At 45.4% G+C, this 10,440-nt stretch overlaps 1 protein-coding gene across 1 annotated transcript in view; it reads left to right on the top strand.

Moving 5' to 3' along the window:
* The window catches only part of LOC119385134 (uncharacterized), a 332,809-nt gene that overhangs the window by 177,375 nt on the left and 144,994 nt on the right, over nucleotides 1–10,440 (top strand). The window lies entirely within an intron of this gene.

Genomic DNA, 10,440 nt, shown 5'->3' with positions numbered 1-10,440 from the left:
GCGCACGAAATTATGCACGAAAACGGAACGCCCTCTTACACCTTGGGGATAATTAACGGCTATTCGCCTAATGTAAACAAAAACAAAACCTTCTTTTCGGAATTTCGAGAACTGAACCCGAATGAACAAACTGGCGAATTCCTGGTTCAGTCGCTTTAGAGACGATTAGGGTTATTTCCTGAAAGCTGCGCGGGTAATAGCAGAAGTGACAGGTGCACACGTAAGAATTTGATATGAACACTTGTGCAGCAGTGTATGATCGCGCGAAGGTGCGCCTGATAGGTGGCTGTTAGTCTTTAAGCAGGTGACTTGAAAAAGAAGAATCAGCATTGGAAACGCTGCCAGCGTCAACTTTCGGCAGTGCGTGGATTTAGCGAGGAGCTGAAACAAAACAAACAAACAAAAGCTTTCCACTCTGAGCAGCCGCCCACGGTATCCCTCGCATGATGACGAGAACGAAGCCACCCAGCAACGACAGCGGACCGCAGTAAGTAAGCAACTAGCTAGCATTTAGCATGCATTTACAACCTGGACATGCTACTGTGCAAGTTTACACTGATATCCCTACGCTATTCAGATGGCGTTGCGACTGCTTCAGTTTTATGAATGTGCTGCCGGCGCCTGCCGCTTGGAGTAAAACACCAATGAGACGTGTTCATATATCGGTGTGAGTTTGGTTAGCTTGCGCAAGCTCATAGCATATGGGAAGGCACTGCGCATTCTTCGTAGTGCGGCCACTCAGTAAGAATTGATCGCGGGATGTGTAGCGTGGTACAGACTCAAGTGCGGATATGTGTTTGTTGGTACTTTGCGCCGTAGTACGGCTTCCTCTCCCGGGCGAGCGTTGGTGCGGCCGTGATAATCTTCGTGACAGCTAGGCGATAGCATTACAGGATGCGTGGGATAGAATGGCGTTCGTCGCGTCCCTTTCGATTCATGGCTCCGGTTATATTCGTGCGCTCTGGCGAAATCGTGTGTCTGCTGATTGCGATTGCCATGCTCTGGAGCTCTTTTAATGTTCGTATACGGTGGGGATTGGTGAGCTACACTCAGAACGCGGCTCGAGGCTTTCGTAGTATGGCTCCTCTAGTAAGTTCTACGTGTCGTCTGAGAGTCTGTCAGTCACGCCTACTCACACTCATCAGTACTCGATCACGTTCATAGTCACGCCTACTCACACACACCTCGTCACTCACTCATGCTCATGCCTTTCAAATAAGTGCGAGTGAGCATACTCACGAGTGAGTATGCCAAGATATGCTGTAAGTATTATGACACACTCTTATCGCGGTCTTGTCGTGATGGCTAACTTGGCTCGCCCTGGAAACACAAAGCGCGGTTATTGCTAGAAACAGGCCCGTAGCCAGGAATCTTTTTCGGGGGGGGGGGGGGGGGGGAGGGGCGGTGCACTTGTTGAAGACCTTGACTATTCTAGAAAAACACATATTTTCATTACTTGTTTTCGGTAAAACACCCTCCTCCATAAGAATTTCGAGGGGGGGGAGGGTTAGGGCACCTACCCTGGCTACTGGCCTGGCTAGACTCGATGGATATGGACGCCAACGGTGGAGAACAGTACGCACATGCCGAAACAGTTCACTGACATAATACGAATCATGCAATTGTCACAAAAACGCGCGCCAGATAACGCGCATTCGGCATGTGTAATGCACATAGCGCGCAGCGGCACACCATGTTTCCAGGCGCATGCGCACGAAGGGAGACTGCGCCATGTGCTGCAAAAAAAAAAAAGAAAAAGCAATGAAAGGGAGGTGGGAATGGGAATAATTGGTACGGTATAAGTCACCAGGATTTTAAAGAGGTTTGATTGAAAACACGTTTTTATTTATTTATTTCAGTATACTGTCAACCCCAAATGGGGTTTTTACAGGAGTGGGTACATTTAGAGAAAAACAGCAAACACACAGAAGTGTTACAGTGAAAATGGAGATGAAGACGGAATCGCATAAGTCTGTACAATTCATACATAGATGTCTTGACAGATAAGTCGCTGATGGCATACATGCCAAACAGAGAAATATACGTTTTATTGTCAATTTATCGAAAGTTTCTTGTTCATTTGCGGCCCGTTCGCGAGCAACGTCACACAGTAGTCGCTGCAACACGCTTTCGAAAAAGTGACGATAAAACGTGTTCCTCTCTAATATTCTGGTGACTTATACCGTACGGATGATGACTACAAAACCCAATGACGATACTCGCCTCGATTATTGCGTCTGAGCTTGAGTTGAAAGTTACAAGCGGCATTCTTGGGGCCAAGATAGTGGTCTAGCTGCAGCCGAAACGCACTTGATTTCTTCATCTCCGTGACTCTGTCGCTTGGCGGAAACGTGCGTGTTTTCATGGAGCCGCAGTGCTCTGACCGAAGTCGCGTACCACGTGCCAGACATTTGCAAGCAGCATCTAACTCTCCTGCTATCGAGTCTCAATCAGTTGCACGTTCGTTGATAGCCTTCTGCGTAAAATTCAGCGCTGAGATTTTGCGTGTAAGGTTTCGAAGAAGCTACTGTTTTCTTACTTGTCGTTTCAGCCGCATTGCATGTCCATCTAAGAGACTCTGAAACATACTTGGCTTTGCATTGCGGTGCGTAAAAGTTTTATTAGCGATACGTTATTGGTACCCGTGGGAAAATCTCGGCGTATGCATACTGACGCAGTGAAGGCAAATAAGCACGCACACTCGCCGCTGTGGCTCGTAGGCTGGCTATATAAGTTTGCTGTGGACAGGAGCTGCGCCTTTCTTTATTTCTTAATACTTGTGTTTACTTAAGAAGCGCGCGTTGGGTGAGAAGGGGGTAAGCAAGTCCACATTGGTGATTCGAAGAAGGTTCTTTTGACTGTCCTATGTGCAATATATTTCAATGAGACATTGCAAGCGATTACGGGACTTCGCGTGTTTGTACTTGCGTGTTCTCCCGGCGTCTAGCACGTGTCATCCCTCCGCACCGAGAGCGATGACATCTAGTTCATTCTCACTACGGCGGCAACCGGAGCGGCGTTCGAAAACATTGCACCACTTCACAAGCAGCAAGCTTGCAGGATCCTCAAATAGACGCTTGCAGAAGGCCGACGTGACGAGAAGACGCGACCAAGCCATTGCGTGCGTTTCACTTCTGAGAAAATGGGGTGACCCCGAAAGGGCCAGAAATGTAGGCCTCGTGCACACCCGATCCAGTAGCGCGCATGTGATTACCGCGTCGCCGCTGCTGAATCTTTTGTGCTATCGCCAGCTTGCGCTGAGAGGCAAGAAAGAAGATGGAACAGCGCAAGAGTTACAAAGTGCAAAGCCCGACGTTCTTCGAAACATTTCGTTTTTAATTCTTCTGTTTTTCTTTAATAAGGCTGCAACGGGGGCTAGTTTGCGTGACTTCACCTTTTAAAGTGCTGTCAGGTACTGACTAAGACCACAGCAAGGCCTTGTGTGTGCCTTTTTTATTTCTGCGGTCCCAGTCAATACCTGGAAGCGCGTTAAAAAATGTCCCTTAGATTAGGACAATTTTTGCAGGCCGGTAAGCTCACTCAATTGTCCATCGACTGCAACATGCCGCTTTGTAACAGGTTCTGTTCTCCAAGGTAGCAGAAACAACTTCTTCCGCTTTGTAAATATTACGCTATCACTACACGCTTCTGTGGCTTTCACGTTTTCATAATTACCCCTTTTATATTCCATGCAGTTGCTTTACACTACCTCTTAGACTTCGTTCGTTCCGTTATCCATGCTGAGGTTAAAGTAACTTTGAGCACCTGTCTTATTTCAAGACGTTTATTCGTGCCGCTCGCGCCCGCAGAATGCCTTGGAAAGCTTCTAGATAATTAAACATATAGAGTGGATTCAGCGCGATACAACGAGGACAGAGATGAAGAAGGGACACGAACACCAGCGCTGTTCTCACAACTAACTTTATTAGCGCAGAAGCACATATTTTAAAACACAACATATAACCACGTGAACACACGCCGATGACGTCAAACTGAGGATAAATGCAAAAGATTAAAGGTGGACTAACCAAGAACAAACTGTATCAGGTGACGAAACTATGCAAGAAAGAAATTTCTCTGTAATGCAGGGCCATAGGAGACACGCTTACACAGCTAGGGCATTTTTTTTAATGTAAAAAGCTTCCATAATTTCTCTGGTAGCCTGACCCGCATACGCAAAAACACACGCAATGTCTGCAAATACGGCTGTACATCCATGTTCATTACAATGTCTAACCATATGTGAATAAGGATTGCCTACTAATGAGTGTTTATGTTCCAGTAGTCTAATATTCAAGCAGTGGTCCGTTTGGCCAATGTAGACGTGGCCACACGAGAAAGGCACCTGGTAAACAACACCCACTCTGCATGGAACTATCGCGAACATATGCTTTACCTTGCAACTTCTTTTGTTTACACCTGTTCTTTTTTCAAACACCTTCCTATCAATTATTCCACAAATGTTTTTCATTTTATTTGGGGCTGACAAGAGAACTTTAACGTTGAATCTTCCTGCAACATTTTTTAGCCCATGTGACAGTTTATGTGCATAAGATATGACAAGTTTACCCTTACAAAACTGTATGTATACAGTCTAAAAATGGGATTAGACAGTCTATAGACTGTCTGAATCCATTTTTGTAAGGGTACCTTCTTCCGTTGGCACTGAATTAGTCTCTATCGCGCGTATTGTTACCTTTATTAGTTTAATGAGCTTCTGCACGTTCATCCTAATGAGATTTTCTGAAAACCCTGCCGATCTGAGACGCTCAACCTGTCGTACACAACTTTCCGGGATTGAATGAACGCACGTTTTAAACAAAGCCGAGAACAAGCAGCAAAAAGCGATACCATTTTTTACGACCTTTGAATGTGCAGAGTTGAGATACAGTATTGGTTTGCTCGATCTTGTGCTGTACAGTCAGCACATATGTTTTAGAGTTAACTTAAGATTGACGCCTAAAAATTGTAAATGGTTATTCTGTGGCAGTTCGTAAGTGAATTTCAAGCCATGGCCGCATTCAGGAAAAAGATCGAGTACGTTTCTAACCGACTGTTGGAAGTTTGAATTCTTGACAAAGATAAAAAAAATCATCCACATAACGTAACACCTTGATTACTTCGTCACCCAGACGAATTAATAAAGTCTTCACTCTATAATCACCTTCTTACCAGGATATAGACAAGATGGAGAGGGAGAGAGATAATAAGTGTCTTTACTTTGAGGCGTCCTCAGTCCAGAATGCCTTGGGCTAGGGCCGCATCCTGGACCCTCGCGAACAACCTTAGCTGGTCCCCGAGGTTGAGACTGACCAAGGCTCTTTCCTAAAGCTCGTTCGTTTGGTAAGGGTTTGGGTGTTTTAGCTGCGATTGCCCGCAGCCTCCTACCCAGTGGCGTACCAACTCGTTCGTTAGGGGGGGGGGGTACTGGCGTCGCTCACTCTGTCCGCCGTGTGTGTGTGTATATATATATATATATATATAGATATATTATATATATATATATATATATATATATATATATATATATATTATATATATATATATATATATATGTGATTTGAGGTGATTGTTATATTCATAGAGCTGATTAGATGACTTGCTTTTCAAAACTGTTTGTTTTAAATCAAGGAAAAATCTGCACAAACATATTGTGCAAGCTGGGCCGCCCTATACCGCGACAACACAGCAGTGTTTAATAACATTTTGGAAATAGTACAGTGAAGTTTTAAAAAGTACACTCAAATTTAACCGGATCATCTGAGCATTGCATCAGACAACTTCCCAGTCTTAGTTTGGCGTTGTAGATACGATGAGTACGAAGAACTTGCTATGGACTCTAGTACCTTAAATTCTCAGTTATTAAACAAAACACGTGGCTGACAAAGCAAGATACTTCGCAGAAGTCTTCAGGATAAGCCAGGTGCCAATTTCTTTACTGTTAGAGCCGTCTAATATAAAGTCTTTCTTAGGAAGGAGACCAAGTTCAGTCAATTAATACTTAAGGAAACTACATTGAGCTGGTTGCGTATAGTTATGTATAGTTATAAGATTATAAATGGTTACGAATTTATATACTAGGGGTCGCTCCTTGCCCTCCTACTTTTCCCAGCTTGGGTGGGGGTGGACGGAAAAGCGGTGAAGTGGCCCTTTACTCTTCCCCTCCGGTTCCTCCAAGTAAATAGCCTACGTAAACTGTATAAGCTCAAATTTTCTTACAAAAAAAAAATGTGGGCGACTACACGTCAAGCTACCCCGCATTGCTTCCTTACGTATAGGTCGTTAGCTGTTAATCATTGGTCGAAATTTTCTGGGTCATGTTCACAGCACCTGCTCGTAAAACGAGGCAACAAAACACGTTTAAGAGATCCACTGCGTAATTACCACTTACACATGACTGCGTAAAAAATAGTAATAATGAACTATTTTCAATACGACGCATCGGTTGTCATTGGTTCTTCGCTATTCGTCAAAAATTTTCAATGTGCCATAAAATCGCCTCCTTGTTACGCGACGTCACAAGTCCGCGAAAACTCGCGGCGTTAAAATGAAGTGTACACAATAAGCAGCACATTACTGTGCTGAACAATAACTCATATTTTTCGGAATAGCCTGACAGTGTCTCTTTCTGACTGTAATTTAAGAAAGCTGGCCGCCAATCACATTGGCAGCGGCTGCTTATAGCAGCGGGCGAGATGGATTCATGTGTGTATAATAGATACTTTCAGTTGTAGTATAACGATGTTGAGCTGTTTTTGCACCTGTAAAACTCTCTGTGAACTCATCGTTGCTGACAGAGAGGTAGAGAGAGAAATAAACAGTATTAGGAGCAGACACAATCTTTTGAAGGTGGGCAGCCTTCTTAGTCCAGAAAACCGCGGACGCTGATCATCTCCCTGGTGAGGTAGATCAAGTAATGGGGCAAACTTGAAAGCTGGGCTTCTCAATGTACTCGAGTCCACTGCCTTGTTACAATCCGCCGAGATCGCTACAGGCTACCGTATGATAAGGCGAGTGAAGCAGGCTAATCGGAGACTAAAGTGCGAATCTATTTTAGCTGTCCTGGCTAGGCACAACTAAAATACTGGACACTTTTGCACACTCATCAACTCACAGCAGCTTGGATATGGAGCAGTGGCGATGCTATTCGTTTTCAAAGAAAGAAACTAAATTTCCTGAAAAAGGAGAGCGTTTGATCGGGCTATAAAACGTTCACTGGTTCCCGCCCATATTTTCGTTGCCGATTACGTAAATTTCAGGCCAGGCAGAACAAAATAATATCATGACAGATTGTTGTAATGTTATAGAGCCCCTGCTGAGCGATAGCCTCTTCTGCAATGCTCGAGCGCAAGGTGCGCAAGCATGGAATAGGCAGCCCGCACTGCAGGTTGCCTTCAGTGCGTTGTCATGACACTCGAAGGACAGTCGTCACAGCAGAATCGTAGGACAAATTTTATTACATAATTACGTTATTGCTGCGTTCAAGTAAAACTTTGCCTGTTTTGTTAGTTTCCCAGTCTTCAGCCGACAATAACCACCGTGGAAAGTGGGGGGGGGGGGCTCCGCCCCCTAACATTTCTCAGTGGGGGGAGGGCTGGCGCCCCCCCTCCCCCCCCCCCCCCCGGTAGATACGCCTATGCTCCTACCAGTATACGTTGAATAGACCAGGGTTATCCGCAGAAGTGGCATTGCGGAGAGAATCGTGTTGGTGCTATGAGGTGAATTCTGGTTGGGTGGTGGAACTTGTTGACCTGTAGGGCTCTGAATAATTTTTCCTGCTCTCTAGTTAATGAGTCGTGTGCGGTTGGGTATGTTCTGCGGTTTAGCTTGTAGTGTCGTGTGATGCCTCTGTCCGTGAATAGAGGATGCACACGCTCGCCTTTTACTTCATTGACGTCGGCTCGGCAGGAGGAATCTCGAGCCACGAGTTTGGCTATCGACAGTTCCAAGTCGGTCGGAGCGCTCGTTCCCGATACCAGTATATGATATCATGTTCACACTACCGCGACCATATATGCGCTTCATTCAGGCTTTCTGACCCGAAGGTCGCGGGATCGAATCCCGGCCGAGGCGGCCGCACTTCGATGGAGGCAATATGCTATAGAGGTCCGTGTACTTAAATTTAGGCGCACGTTAAAGAACCCCGGTGGTAGATATTTCCAGAGTCCTCCATTACGGCATCTCTCATTACCATATTGTGGTTTTCGGACTTAAAACCCCCAAAATTATTATTATTATTATTGTTCAAGCGTTATCTTGATTTCGCAGCAGTGTCTTTAAGGTTATTATGAAACACGCGTTTCTGTGAAGGAACTAACAAAAACCGTGTCTCATTAAAACTGACAAATTTCGAAAAATTGAAGTTGTATTTGCGCCTACAATACTGAAGAAAAGAAAAAGCTTGGCTGTGAATTTCTTTGTGATAGTGCCAACGCCACTGCGGTTAGTCAAGGAGTCCTCATGCGTTGATCGTTTCATCCTCCGTTATTGCATCACGCTGCAGCAGTGATGAGCGACCATTTATTTTCCCAACGGTTTTCCTTCACGGTATAGACGTGCATATTGCTCGTATCGTCACGCAAGACCGTTAACGAGGCAGCAGTACATGACGCGAGAAGAAAAGAGAGGCAACTCTGCAATTTTCTTGCCGTATGCGCATTACGTAAGCTGCAACGGTAACTGCTCATAAGTGCCGTGCAAATTGGATTGGCATAACGCTCGTAGTTATTTCGCTCTATTATATTTCCCTCTCATCATATACCCGTTCGCGGTGGGACGACCCCTGTTGTGCCGTGAGCAGGGCGTCGCTCATGTCACGTAGAAAATAAAGCGCGAAAACATGAATATGATTACAATATAATTGCGATCGCGCGGCCTTGGGGCTTTGCAACGCTTCGAGCTCAGCACGTCCAAACGACACTGCATTGCGTCCGTCACAGAGCCTTGACTGGAAATGTTCCAAAAGGCTTTTCCCGCAATGCCCGATTTCCGAAAATGTTGCGCCTAACACGACGTGTTTCTAGTGCAACTATAGCCTGCTACAACCTAAGCATAAGTGTAAGCTCCGCCCACAGCCGTCGCTGTCCCACCCAGAGAGAATTGGCAACCAATCGCATTTGCTCATTTCCGTGACGTCCAGCGTCTTTCGCGTGATCAGGTAGGTGATTTTCCCATACAGACACACGTTCCTTTGTCGCTGGTTTTCGTTCGAAAACTTGAACTTCCTGCAAAGCTTCAGCAAATGTTCCGACATCAATGCTCCGCCAAACGTAATATTTTAGGTAGGGATGACGAACTTTTAATTCTTAGTGTGCGTAGTATTTATATAACAGCGAAACAGTACGCACGGTTAAAACGGGAACCTCCCAGCACGACTGTCTTGCCCAGATGAACGGCAGGAACGCCGCAGTTCTAGAGGCGGAGCTCGAACTTATGCTTAGTTTGTAGTTGTAACCAACTACACTAAGTTGTTCTTGCCCTTATGTTGCGTCGGGGTGATGACCCGACGTGTCTCTCTTGTGTTTTCTTTCTTTCATTTCGTTTGGCTTTCTTGTGCTTGCTTGCCTAAAGTTATTCGAACGACGTCTTTCCATAAAACGTTCTTCTTTCGGGCCTCTGCACTTCTGTACACGCATCGTGACTTGGACAATCAATGAGTGTTGCTTCCCGAAGCAGCAAAGTTCACGCTCTCTTGGTCACGTTGTGGCGCTGAGCTTCGGGGCAATAAATTACACCACCCTAGCCTCTCTGACGTCAAATCGCCTTATCTGTGAACAGCCGCTCTTGGGCCCGACCTCCTCAAAACGCCCGGAAGCTTGACCTCAGTGGCCCAAACCGCCCCTTTGACACCGCAGCGTTTGTATGTCACTGTGTTGTTTTTGGAAATGTGCTTCATTGACCGGCCGCGACCTAGTTATTCGATGCGGCCTTTTTTCACGCAGCCGGGCCCTCGGTGGTGCAATAAAACGCTTGAAACCTAAGTCAAGGATGTACGCCCTACTGACACCATGGAAGAACGTGGACGTGTCCACACTCTCTTTTCTGGGAACAGCAAATCACTTATTATGCGTGTTAAATGATCGTTAACACGTATGTTCGGGCTGTAAATTCATGCTATAGCGCCGAGCACGCTCAGTTAAAAGGATGAGATATACTAATTGTTGAAATGCGCACTAGCTTCTGCACAAAAGTTTTTGTTACTAAACATGGAATCCCTGAAAGAGCGAGCTTAAGCTTGGTTTATTAATTTGATTGTCCTGCGCACGTAGACGAAGGTCACTCGATCGTGTCATTCTAAAAAAATAAATTATGTTGCCAATGTCTCAGAAAATTGTCTTGCTTACTTTTTAACATATTACGAAAGTTTTCTGAAACTTGGTCTCACTTTCGGTGAAAACGATGCGTTCAGTAAATGCATCGAACGTGACAATCCTCATATTT

The sequence above is a fragment of the Rhipicephalus sanguineus genome, chromosome 3, assembly GCF_013339695.2.
Source record: "Rhipicephalus sanguineus isolate Rsan-2018 chromosome 3, BIME_Rsan_1.4, whole genome shotgun sequence".
Lineage (NCBI taxonomy): Eukaryota > Metazoa > Arthropoda > Arachnida > Ixodida > Ixodidae > Rhipicephalus > Rhipicephalus sanguineus.
This window is presented reverse-complemented; position numbering and strand designations above follow the sequence as displayed.